The following is a 13,628-nucleotide window of genomic DNA, read 5'->3' on the forward strand; positions in this document are numbered from 1 at the left end:
GAAATCTGTAAACTAATGAGTGAAGTCTCCTTGAGACTCGTGTCAGTAAAAAAATGAAATTGTGCTTTGAAAAGTGTACATTTTTCTTGTTTAGAAACAAAGTCAAGTTTCTGAAAGCCTTTTTTTTTGGTAATAGTCAAAATTGCATAGACTAAAGTAAATAGAAGCTCTGCTCTTTGCATGACTCCCCAGCAATCACCATATTGCTCCATTTCTTTCTCTCTATTCTCCTGCCGCCTTCTACGTCCTGCTCTAAGATGCTCCAGTAATTCCTGCTATGTTACTGGTGTAGGACACGATAGCCACCACCAAGTGAACACTTAATTTGCACCAGGCAGTATGCTAAGTGATTTACACTTCTTGGAGCACTTTACTGTTTATACAAATGTCTTTTCCCCTCCTTTCACTTTGGTTCTAATTTAATCAGTCTCGGTCTTGTAGGCAGATATGCTTATCACCACTTCCATTTTGCAGAAGTGGAAATTGAGGTTTATGGAAGTTAAATATTCTACCTTCCCCCATGTCATGAGGTCATTTTGCCCAAAGAGCCTCTGATTCCTAGTATTTTTAAACCTGCCTTAAAAGTTAAAAACCCCAGGGGATCCCTGGGTGGCTCAAGGGTTAAGTGCCTGCCTTTGGCCCGGGGTGTGATTCTGGAGTCCCAGGATCGAGTCCCAGGATCGAGTCCCAGGATCGAGTCCCAGGACCCAGGATCGAGTCCCGGGGATTCCCAGGATCGAGTCCCATGTCAGGCTCCCTGCATGGAGCCTGCTTTTCCCTCTGCCTGTGTCTCTGCCTCTCTGCCTCTCTCCCTCTCTCTGTGTGTCTTTCGTGAATGAATAAATAAATAAAATCTTAAAAAAAAAAAAAGTAAAAAAACCCAAGAGAGAAAAACCCGGAAATGCTTAATAACAGAGACCAAAGATTACTTCCTTATAACTTATTTTCCAAACAAGGGTAGACTTTAGTCAGATTAGAGCATTTAGGGGGAGGGTCAGGACTGGGAGGCCAACACCAACTTTTTTAGACTTCGTCCACTGTACAATTTAGCCATGGAAAATAATTAGCCAATCATAAATCAATAAGGAATACTAGAGGTCAGGCTTTTCTAACCAGAACCCAGGGCAAAAATCTCCTACGAAGTTAAGCAAACAGAAAATAAAGATTTGAATCCGCAGCCTATAAGACTAATTGTAGAAGATTGTTGATGCTCATTGTCTAGAGGACACTCTCATGGGGCTTCTCTGGGTTCTCCACAGCCTTGTCCATCCCCATCACCAGGCCATGACTGCTCACCTACCTGCTCTCTAATGCACATGTGCTCAGCACTGTTTGCCTCAGTCATCAGCTCCACTCTGCAAGGACCATGGTGGGCCCCACAGATGTTCTGGAGGCTGTCTTCCCAGACTTCTCTCCATCACATCTCAGGCAGAGCACTACAAAGTGTAAGTAGGAGAGGTAGAGAAAGGAAGGAAGGGGTTTGAGGGAGAGACAGAGAAGAGAGAGAGAGGGAGAGTCAGAGAGATAGAGAAAGTACAAACAGGATGTAGAAGCAGAGGATGGGAGAGAAGATAGAAATCCCTAATGCCAGGACAGAGAAGTATAAGCCCTTAGTATTTACCATAGTCCCACTCTCTGTGGTCAGATGGTGTTTGGTTGATCTTTCAATTTGGTATTTTTAGAACTCTTTCCTGAAAGAAGAGGTTATCTGGTATGTGGCCATTGTACTGGCCATGCCCAGCACTGCAGCCTGGAGGGACATTTATCATCTCTCTCCCCTCTCTCCACACTCTTCACACATTCAGTGTCTCACTGCAGTAAGAAACTGCATGTGGGCCAAAGTGCGAGAGAAAAAGACCTTAAAATTCTTGCCAGCAAAATTTAAAAAGCATCAGAATGCCAGGAGAAATGGCGAGCATTTCAAAAAAATTAACTATGATTGGATACATAAGACATTAAAAAATAATGGCATCCCTGCAAAACACTTGTCACCTCCCCTTTAAACCTGCCATCTTAAAAATTTATTTATTTATTTATTTATTTATTTATTTATTTATTTATTTATTTTTAAAGATTTTATTTATTTATTCATGATAGACACAGAGAGAGAGGCAGAGACACAGCAGGCTCCGTGCAGGGAGCCCAACATGCGACTTGATCCCAGGACTCGAGGATCATACCCTGGACCAAAGGCATGTGCGTAAACCGCTGAGCCACCCAGGCTGCCCTAAACCTGACATTTAAACTGCCTGCAGTAACTCAGATGGCTTGGTATTCAGGGTCAACCCTATCCAAGATTGTGATGTTGAAGAAATAGGTCTTTAAATGTGTCCCTCTGTACCCTACTCCACATCTCTTTTTCTCCCTCACAAGATCTTCCTTCAAGGAACTTCCCCTCTGGTGAGATGGCCTTAAGGCCCTAGCTCTAACACAAGCTCTGCTCCTAGCTCTAACACATGCTTAGCTCTGACACAAGGCCAAATGAAGGAAAGTGCCAATAGTGGGGTTTGGGGGGCAGATACAGGAAGAGAGAAGCAAGTATAAGGAGTGCTTTACCTAGGGGGTAACAGAGGGGAATCGGGAGAGTGTAGCATCTAAGATACAGGAGGTTCTTACATAGAACATGGTGGTTCTGGGACATCAGTGAGTCATCTAAATGAAAATGACCTTTAGAAAAAAAAAAAAAAAGAAAATGACCTTTAGGATTTTGGGAAGACAGGAGTGTCTTAAAGTCAGGGTTAGAGAGAGAAACTGGATGTCCTCTCCATGAAGTGGGAGGCGTCATAGGCTGTTAAGTTCACTGAAAGCCTGAGTGCAGAGGCAGCAGAGTGCAGAGACAGGAGAGCACAGGGTCCTTATGCCATACCCATCAGGTGACTGCCTGTGGCTTCATGATTTGGATTGTCTACAATCAGTGTAGTTGTGGTTAGTAGGAAGATCTTGAAGGTCCATTTTGCTCTAAAAATCTGTATGATTCTGCAAGATAATCTGCTCTAAACCCCCAAGTAACAGCTAGTTTATGACCCTGGCTTGCACCACGGACTTGAGATGGAATTGAGTAAGAGAGGAACAGGAGGGCCTCCAAATACTCCTCGTCAGTACTTGGATTTCTTCAATAATTCTCTTGGAAGCAGGATAATTTCTAGATCTGTTCTCTTCCATAGCTGATAACAAGATAATACAATCACTCAATAGCTCAGCCAATGATTAGAAAGTTGGATTTTCAGTCTCTTGGCCTTTCCTCTTAATATAACTCCTTCATTTTAAACATTTTCTCCAGAGGTGGCTAAATGACATGAGTACTATATTAACACTTTCAGACCCAACCTTAAGAGTTCAGTAGGGTCACCCATGTGGGAAGATTTCAAGAGTGCCTGAAAGATGTTCAGAGCTATCCAGCTCCTTTCCTTACAGCATGATTTCTTCTATCTTCATTATTTTTTTAAATGTTTCCATTTTTAAAATTTGAAGTATAGTTGACACACAATGTTAGTTTCAGGTGTACAACATAGTGATTTGACAACTCCATATGTTATGCTATGTTCACCACAAGTGTAGCTCTCATCTTTCACCATACAAGACTATTATAATACCACTGACTATATTCCCTATGCTGTAACTTTCATCTCTATGACTTATTCATTCCATAACAGGAAGCCTATACCTCCCACTCCCCTTACTCATTTTGCCCATCCCTCCCATCCCCTCTCCTTTGGCAACTATCAATTTGTTCTCTGCATTTATGTGTCTATTCCTGCTTTGTTTGTTTGTTTGCTCATTTTTTTTATATTCCATTTAAAAGTGAGAGCATATGGTATTTGTCTTTCTCTGACTTATTTCACTTTAGGTCCATCCATGTTGTCACAAATGGCAAGATCTCATTCTTTTTTATGGTGGAGTAATATCTCATGGTAGGTATATACATATATAGAAAGACATGTGTTGGGAACCCCTGGGTGGCTCAGCGGTTTAGCGTCTGCCTTTGGCCCAGGGCGCGATCCTGGAGTCCCGGGATCGAGTCCCACATCAGGCTCCCGGCGTGGGCCTGCTTCTCCCTCCTCCTGTGTCTCTGCCTCTCTCTCTCTCTCTCTCTCTCTCTCTGTCTATCATAAATAAATAAATCTTTAAAAAAAAGACGTGTGTATATATATGCATATGTGTGTTTATATGTGTATGTATAAACACGTGTGTGTGTGTATATATATATATATATATGTTACATCTTCTTTATCCATTGATTTATTTATGGGTACTTGGGCTGCTTCTATATCTTGGCTATTGTAAATAATACTGCAGTAAACATAGGGGTGTGTGTATCCCTTCAAATTAGTGTTTTCTATTTTTTGGGTAAATACCCAGTAGTAGAATTACTGGATCATATGGTATTTCTATTTTTAATTCTTTGAGGAAACTCTATACTGTTTTCCACAGTGGCTACACCAGTTTGCATTCCCACCAACAATGCATGAACATTCCTTTTTCTCCATATCCTCATCAACACTTGTTCTTTCTAGTCTTTTTGATTGTAGCCATTCTGAGAGATGTGAGATGATATCTCATTGTGGTTCTGATCTGCATTTCCCTGATGATTAGTCATGTTATGCATCTTTTTATGTGTCTATTGTCCATTTATCTTCTTTGGAAAAATGTCTATTCAAGCCCTCTACCCATTTTTTATTTGGATTTTTATTTTTTTATTTTTATTATTTTTTATTTATTATTATTTTTTTTTATTTATGATAGTCATACAGAGAGAGAGAGAGAGGCAGAGACATAGGCAGAGGGAGAAGCAGGCTCCATGCACCGGGAGCCTGACGTGGGATTTGATCCTGGGTCTCCAGGATCGCGCCCTGGGCCAAAGGCAGGCGCCAAACCGCTGCGCCACCCAGGGATCCCTTTATTTGGATTTTTAAAAAAATATTTTATTTATTCATGAGAGACTCAGAGAGGCAGAGAGACAGGCAGAGGGAGAAACAGGATCCATGCGGGAAGCCCAATGCAGGACTCAATCCCTGGTCCCCAGGATCATGCCCTGGGCTGAAGGTGGCACTAAACTGCTGAGCCTCCTGGGCTGCCCTGGATTTTTTTTTTTTTTTTTGAGTATTGAGTTGTTCTTCATTATTGACTCTCCAACAAGTATCTATCAAGTGCCTGCTGTGTAACAGCTCTAGGAAGTACTGTGCATTTGAATTGTGAATAATGAATGTTTTGGTGGGTTTGTTTCAACTGGGTTTCTGGGCTGCTGGAGAGGCTTTCTGTCTGTCTGACAGATGGCTGAGGACATCACAGAGGAGAATGGAATCTTTCTGGGGGGTGAGACAGGAGCAGGGTAGGAAGGTCTTCTGTGTGTCATCTAGCCTGTAGACAGTTTAAACAACTGTAAAAAAAAAAGTTTGAAATTGAACTTCTAGAATTGAAAATACATCTGGAAAGAAAGTACATTGAATGGGATGAATAGCAACTTAAACATTGCAGAAGAAAAGATTAGTAAACTTGAAGACATAGCAATAGAAATTATCCAAAATAAAACACAGAGCAGGGGAAAGACTGAAAGAGAGAGAACAGTATTAGAATTCCTGGGATATCATCAAGTGGCCTAGTATACATATAATTGGAGTCCTAGAAAGAGAGGATAGATGGGAGAGACAGAAAAAAAATCTTAGAAGATAAACTATTTTAAAAATTATATCTTAAAATATCTTTCATTAAACTTCATTTTTTGGTACACAAAACACAGTTGATTTTTGTATTTTGTTTTTGCATATTCTTATGGAAATCATTCCCACCATGAGGTTGCTCTGAAGAACAAGTCCAGTTGCTCTGAAAATTCATTAGTACTTGGTATGGTCCTTGGCTCTCATGTAAACAGTTCACTCACACAGAACCAGTTGCTTCTTCACTGCCACATCTAGCATCTTCTCGTTTATCATGCCACCTGATTTTATGTATCATTGAATATCATTGATCTTTCCTCCTTATGGGTTATATCTCTTTTTCACTTTTCCTCCTAGCTCTCCAACTGCTTCTATTAAGTCTGTTTGTCTCTTCTGGCTGTCCTGTCAGAGCACTTGTTCTGACTTCCTGGGAGGGTGGTGGTAAGCCTGGCAGGGGTGGGTGGGCATAGCAAGATAGGTGGGTGGGTGTGAGCTATACAAGTTCCCTGGAATGAGGTTTGGAAGAACATCTCAGGCTTGACTATGTTACATGTGAATACAAATCCCAAGTGAAGAATTTTAGGCAGTGCATCCTTGGTAGAAGCTCTTTTCCCTCCTCCACTTTTTTTCTCATTAGGAAAATGAGTCTAATTTGGGGCCTGAGTCTGCTATCTGCAGCTAAGGAAGCTAGAGCTTTTCTGTCCTCAAATTCCTACTGAAATTGTTAAAAGAATGTATAAACAGGAGCAAATTGTATCAACATAGGAAGCCCATGATCATCACTGACTGTGTACTAGAAATCAGGAGAAACGTTTGCTTAACAAAGAATTTAGGACTTGGCTTAAAAAAGGCCACTGTATTATTGCCTGTCAGAACTAATGCTATCTCTAACTCTGAGAGATAAGAGTTCTGGAAGGAAGAAGTTGAGGGTGAATTGACGGGCCAATTGAATGTATCACCTTACTGTCTTCATGGACCTTTGGCATTGGATCTCCACTGTTAGTGTGAAAAAGATCTGATTTTTTTCTCTTGTCTGAAATGGACACATGAAACAGAGATTTGGGTACTCTGTGGAGAAAGCTTTCTTTTCTAAGGTAATAATCCCAATTCAGCATTAAGCACCTGGCCATGCTCTGGTTTAGGTTCCCTTCTTACTCTATCTGGGCTGATGGTTCTCAGAATTGGTCATCCCCAGTTTCATGGAGTCTCTGCCTCCATTGTAACTTTACTGGCCTCCACCCGGTTGACTTTTCTCTTGCCTTCCGTGGTTTTCTAGCTCCTATTTGGCTTTCTACTTTGGCTTATTGATAATCTTATGCTTTTCAGACTCAGTCATTCTTAAGCTAGAGAAGAAAAGATTAACACCTGGGTAGCTCCGTGCTGGAGTCCTGGGATCGAGTTCCACATTGGGCTCCCTGCATGGAGCCTGCTTCTCCTCCCTCTGCCTGTATCTCTGCCTCTCTCTGTGTGTCTCTTGTGAATAAATAAATTAAAAAAAAATCAACCAGGGTCACAGTGTCAACAGCACTGCAGATGGACTTTCTGAAAGTCATCCTAAGCTTTCCATTCTAACTGCTAAATGCTAGTACTGCAGGCCCTGGGAGTTTCCATAGCTTTGTCTCACTTAGTTGAGTTTTCACATCCTATGAATAAAGTCATTGCAAAAATGCATGAACACTTTTGCTGCTAAGCCTAACCTATAGTACCCACTAATGTTCTGTTCACCTAGCATGACTTAATGCCTTTACTCTACTCTTTCATGCTCTATCGGTTGAGGCTGCAAGCAGTAAGCATGAGAGAAGGTTATTGTTAGTACATATCTGAAAAGGGTCCCATACACATACTTAGAGAATTTATTAATGGGTACATACTTAACAGAAAGTGAAGGTATTATGATTGGACAAGGTATTATGATTCACCATTTATCAGACAGATTTCTTCTCGATTCAGCTTTCAGATAGAACAGTTACTAACCCTCAAATTGTAATGTCATGTAAAGCAAAGAGCTAGGTAGTATTAACAAGAGCCCTGGCCAAGCAAGATACCAAGACCACGATTTCTCATACCTCTATGCTCTGCTGCTTAATTGGTTTAAAAGAGTGTGAGAGTTTGTTTTCTCTTTTCCTTTGCAATACCCCTTATGGCTTTCTTTTTTTATTTAAAATTTTAACCAGAGAGGTCTAGTTTCAACTTGATATTCTAGGATTAGAATGTTAATAGATTTTGCTAAAGTTATTGTTCTTAACTCATTTCTGGTGGTACCCACTGAACTTTAGTTCCCAGGAAATAGTTGAACGTGGTTACAAAGTGATGACAAACCTTTTCTAGGCATGTGATTTCTATTTATTTTTGGACTAGTATACCCCCTCTAATTTTGCAGTGGCTTTACTGAACTGGCATTTGACTGGGTATAATTTTAAATCAGCTTCACCTAGTGTATCAGTTTGGGTCCCAACAGGAAACAGATGGAATACTTAAATTCAGATAATTATAGGAGGGTTCATTTACAAAGAGACCATTAGAAAGATGTGTGCAAGATGTAGTGGAGCCACAAGAAAGGATAGTGCAAGAACCTGAGGCAGTAAGCAGTGAACCGCTACTATTCCTAGGCCTGAAGGGACAAGATGTAAGAGAACCCAGGAGGAGAGTCAGATAAAGACCTCCTCAATACAGTGACCTCAGTCTTTTCATACACTCTGATCTCTTTGTGGGTCCCCTTGGTAGAACCCAATCAGATGAGCTGGAAGGCATGGGAGCCCTCCAGGTAGTCCACAGGGTCAGGCTCATGGAGTACAGAGCTGGGTGGAGAGTGGATCTGGAGGGGCAAACCAAAGGTACCTGACACAGGAAGTCTAGATTAAAACTAAATTAGTTCCTTGATACACTTTGCAAATGATGTTCCAGAGATAATAAAGTACTTCAGGCACACAAATACCTCTAAGCAATCTCTTTTACTCACTACTTTCTCTATTAAGCAAGGAAAGGCAACAGAGTTCATGAGATGTATCCTTTTGAATTGATTCAGTTAGGTGGCAATAAAGGTTTTTTTCTCTTTTCTCAAATTACCTATATCTGGTAATATACTCTCTATTCAACTAACACAGGCTTGGGCTCCCTGCAAAGGGGAAATGAGGAGGAGGGAAGAGTGAAAAGGAAGGCTATGCTTAAGGAAGAGGGAGCATCTCAGATGGCAGAGATAGCAGTGGAGAGTCATGGAAATCTGTGAACCAAGACCCCTGGGCATCTGAACGTAGTGACTGGTCCCAGCCCTGGCTATGCTGTACTGGCTCAGCATGATGGCCAACGGGACCTTCATGCTGGTCTTGCCTTCTTTGGACCTTTGAAGAGTTTGCAAATTGGAGATCTTTGCTCATATGACTTAAGTGTGCTGAAGATACTTAGGAAGGGCAGAGATGGGTGAGCCTGGCCTAGGTAAGATAGGAGGATGGTTGAGAGCTCAGATTCTGAAGTCGGGCTGCCTGAGTTTGCATTCTGTCTATGCTCCTTACACCTTCAATGACCTTGGGAAAGTTACTTAACATCTCTGTTTTCCAGTTTCCACATTCGTAAAATGGAAAAGATAATAGTAACCACCTCCAGAATTGTTCGGAGGAGTCAATGAGCTACTCTTTATAAAGTTCCCACAAAGAGCCCAGCACATAGAAAGCACATGTCAGTGGTCAACTGGAATAGCATCAGGTCCTGCTCACCAGGGATTCTTGACGGTGGTAGTGATTTTCTTCCAGTCTGTCAGTGCACATCTGATTGACTGCTCAGGGTTATGGGTTCGTATGGTTCTTAGGGAAGATTGGTCAAAGCTGCCTCTCAGAATAAGCCCTTTTCTGAATCTTGGAAGCTAAACAATCCCTTGTCCCTAAGGAACAAGGGAGAAGTCAGTTCCAAGAGTCTCTCCTGATGTGACTAGTGTCCAATTCTGTGGTTGGAGATTACTGAGGATATTGCTAGTCCAGGTTGGGTAGGCTTATTCTGACCTGCTCCTCCTTGGCAAGGTTTGATTGGCCTTTCTGCCATGCCACAATATTATCTATTGTACCATGGCTGAATAATTTTTCTCATTGGTTAATAAATTCTTCCCAGGCCAGGTAATATAAATTCTGGGAATTGATACAAATGGGATGAAGTAATTTTTGTAACTTAGTTTTGCTGTTCTTATCAGGAGGAACCTACAGCCTTTTACCAGAGCAAGAAGTTTCTCTAAAACATATGCTGGCTTGTTCAAGAAGATCCTGCTGGGCCTGTTTGGGTGAGATGTTGAGAATTCATGGAAGCAAGAGACAACAGTTATTTTAGGAATGTAGCCTTGTAGCAAGACAATTGCTAGATGGAAAGCAACTTTATTCACAAACTGATCTAAAGGGCTATTTGGTGTATAGATCTTAATGACTTGTAAGTGAACATAATTTATTGAGTTGCAGTTCTAGGAATAGGTAAAACCTGAGAATGAACTATTTCTCAAAACTATACTATTTGATAGACTTAGATATTTGAGAGAATCTGGGTTTTTTCTTTCTTGTCTCTTGAGTCAATGCAGCTTGTTATAGTCTTTACAAGAGAAGCCTAGTATATATTACTTATTTCCTGCTTCATTAGTAAGAACAATGATATAAAACACTTTAAAAAGACAGAAAACCTGTTTAAAGTATACTGTCAGTGATGTGTAGGACTTTGGGGCCAATATTGGAGGGAGCTAGGATGATGAAAACAAAAATCTTATTTTGAGGCAAGTCAAGCAGCCACGAGGTGAGAACCATATGGCTACACTTCTTAAGAGTAACCTTGTTTATGTGGTTTTGCTCCAGGGGAAAGATTAAAATGACTGCTGTTATATGGTTTTGAGAACAGATGACTTTTGAAGAGTCTAGTGGTAGATGCTGATCAAATCTACTCCAAGGGACCAAAAGAGGATATCAGATAAAATAGAAGGGAGTGAGATTTCATTAGAAATCAGTGAAAACTAAGCTGGACTCTTCCTGGGAATCCTCAAGCAGAAAATGGCCATCGATCTTTGCCTTGAGGACTGTAGTTCAGCCTGACCCTTAGGGCTGGATAGCAAGGTCACTGGACAGTTCTTGCTTTAAGTCTCAGGCATTCATCATTAGAGCTTCATTTGCCCCCAAGGAGCCCTGTTTGCTGATCCTCACTTGGTACCTTCTCTTTTTAGCTTAAGCTACCTACTTCCTGGCACCTGCATCGTGGATTCCCAGAGGGCACTGGCCTTGTCTGTCCTCACCTGTTTGGTGTTCTTGGTCCTGGTTCACCACTTTCTGAAAAAGGCTCTTTGGTAAAAAACGAACAAGATGTCTAAAGGCCTTTAAAAACTCCTGCCTGAAGCTTTGGATGAAATGATGAATAAGATTTGATTATCTTCCCTTTTTCTCCCTTGACAGCTCCTGAGCTGTCTCTCAAACCACTCCCCTACACTTAGAAACGCAAGGCTCAGGGAGCAAATAGCAACAGGCCTCCATGTACTGGACTTCAGTTTCTTGTAGCCTCATGTCTCAACATTGCTGGAGGCCAGGGAGTGGGGGGCGGGGAAGGTTAAGTTTCATGGAAGAATTTCAGTCTGTTTATTGTCAGGGCTTGTATCAAAAATGAGAAAAACCATACTCCTTTTCAGTGAAATAAAACATAGAGGCTTGCAGCTACATTAAGCTATTGAACTGATATGGTGGCCATATGTGTCTCCCTTACTTCCCTGATACTCTTTTTATTTTTAAAAAGACTTTATTTTTATTTATTTCAGAGAGAGAGAGAGAGAGAATGAGGATAGAGAGAGAGGGAGAAACAGACTCCCACTGAGCAGGGAGCCCGACAGGGGGCTTGATCCCAAAACCCTGAGATCATGACCTGAGTTGAAGGCAGACACTTACCTGACTGAGCCACCCAGGTGCTCCTTCCCTGATACTCTTTATGCTTCCCCCCACCTCTAGTCCTCTAGAATTCTTGCACCCGATTGGTATCTTTTACAATTCTTTAGAGTTGAAGGAGCAAACTTACTGTTCAGTGTATACTGAGTGGGATTCTACAGCAGCCATAGCTCATCTAACTGACTATGGCATGCACATGTCCTTTGATCGCATGTATGGGGTGAGAGAATAACTTTCACACTCTCTATGAAGTTCCTCTTTTCTGCCTATTCTCCAATGGATGCACAGGAAATGTTCATACACACAAAAAATGTTCACAACAGTGATAATTTGGAAAAACACACCAGATTACAGCCTAAATTTTGGATCCTTGATTTATTTGACACTCATTAGGAGGGTGGATTATGGAAGCCAGATTTTATTTCCCTTTAAGTGAGATGAGTTCACAATGAGAACAGCTCTGAAATTCAAGTGTGACCTGTGAAGACTTTTGTCGTTGTTGTTACTGAGGCATCTCAATGGACAATATGTTCTTTTTGTTTCCTTTCTTTTCATATAAGACCTCTCTTCTAATTCTCTTTCCTTGTCCAATACTCAGACATGAAGAAACCAGTTTGTGTATTGATCAAACATGTCTGGTACATCAAAGGACCACAAGACCCTAAGTAGTTGATTTGTGGCTTAGCCTTTTCTCCTGCCCTTGGAGTGGTTGGATATTGGGTAGAGATCCACAGGGGACCATTTTAAAAAATACTCTCGTTATCCATTAGAACAGTCTTTTTTTTTTTTATTAAAGATTTTATTTATTAATGAGACACACACACACACACACACCACACACAGAGGCAGAGACACAAGCAGAGTGAGAATCAGGCTTGACGTGGGACTCAATCCCAGGTCTCCAGGATCACGCCCTGGACTGAAGGTGGCGCTAAACTGCTGAGCCACCTGAGCTGCCCAAGAATAAACCTTTTTATCACATCTTACCATTACAGAAATTTGAGGGAAAGGAAGTCATGTGACTTGTGTCTTCAGATTGGACTCTTCTAATTTCATTCTGTAAGAGTTGAGGGAGAGAGGTGATAGCCAGAGTCTACAGAGCATTTGATCTCCCTCACAGGAATCTACATGTTCATTCTCATCCTCTGCCTGCTCCAAACACTGCCATGCAGTGAGTTTTGGGTCTGCAGGATGGGCATAGTATCACATAGCCAAGGGCCATGTGTTACTAATTAAAAAGTGCATGTGTCAAGTATTGATTACAAAGGCATAGAACTAAATTTATTTTATTTTATTTTTTTATAGAACTAAATTTTTAACAATCTCTGGAATTTGCTTCTCTGACAGTTTTGTTCCTTAGAGAAATTTTAAAGTTCTCAGAGGCCCTGGACCACTTATTTTCAAACTATAGGTTGTGACCCATTAGTGAATCTTGATATCAATTTGTGGATCCAGATCAGTGTTAAAGAAAGAACAAGCAAATAAAGAACCAATGAACGAAAGAAAGAAAGAAAGAAAAGAAAATACAATAGAGAATCCATATTGCACACAGTAATATTAAAAGTATTGGTTTATGGGGATCCCTGGGTGGCTCAGCGGTTTGGCGCCTGCCTTTGGCCCAGGGCGCGATCCTGGAGTCCCAGGATCGAGTCCCGCGTCAGGCTCCCAGCGTGGAGCCTGCTTCTCCCTCCTCCTGTGTCTCTGTCTCTCTCTATGTCTATCATAAATAAATAAATAAATCTTTAAAAAAATATAAGTATTGGTTTATGACACTTTTATTTGTAAGTGTATATATATGTGTGTGTGTGTGTGTGTGTGTCATTAAGTCTGTGGACAGTTTTTAAAAACCATATGGATATATGTGGCTCTTTATATATTATTTCCATTTCCCCCTGCTCCTCACTCCAGATTTACTGTTAACATCCTAGGTTGGCTCTACCCAGAGTACATACACTCATGTTTAAAAATCAAACCAAGTAATAAACAACTAGGATTCAGAACTCACCTTGGAATAATGTTCTAATTGGTCCTAAGTGTCCTGGAGGGCTGTGTTTTGGGCCTGGGTCTTCAACTGGCTCTTTGGTAT

General features: G+C 41.1%; 1 long non-coding RNA gene across 13 annotated transcripts in view; it reads left to right on the plus strand.

The window, feature by feature from the left end:
* LOC119866882 overlaps window positions 1-13,628 on the plus strand; it is a 136,049-nt gene that overhangs the window by 12,657 nt on the left and 109,764 nt on the right. For 5 of the 13 annotated variants that reach the window (XR_005381576.1, XR_005381577.1, XR_005381575.1 and 2 more), the window contains exons 3-4: window positions 1,260-1,445; window positions 9,832-9,918. The exons of 6 other annotated variants lie outside the window; for them this stretch is intronic. This is a non-coding gene — a long non-coding RNA (uncharacterized LOC119866882). The remainder of the gene's footprint in view (window positions 1-1,259; window positions 1,446-9,831; window positions 9,919-13,628) is intronic. 2 more of the 13 variants (XR_005381574.1, XR_005381581.1) reach the window with 2 other exon arrangements.

This window comes from Canis lupus, chromosome 30 (genome assembly GCF_011100685.1).
Source record: "Canis lupus familiaris isolate Mischka breed German Shepherd chromosome 30, alternate assembly UU_Cfam_GSD_1.0, whole genome shotgun sequence".
In the NCBI taxonomy this organism is placed as follows: Eukaryota; Metazoa; Chordata; class Mammalia; order Carnivora; family Canidae; genus Canis; species Canis lupus.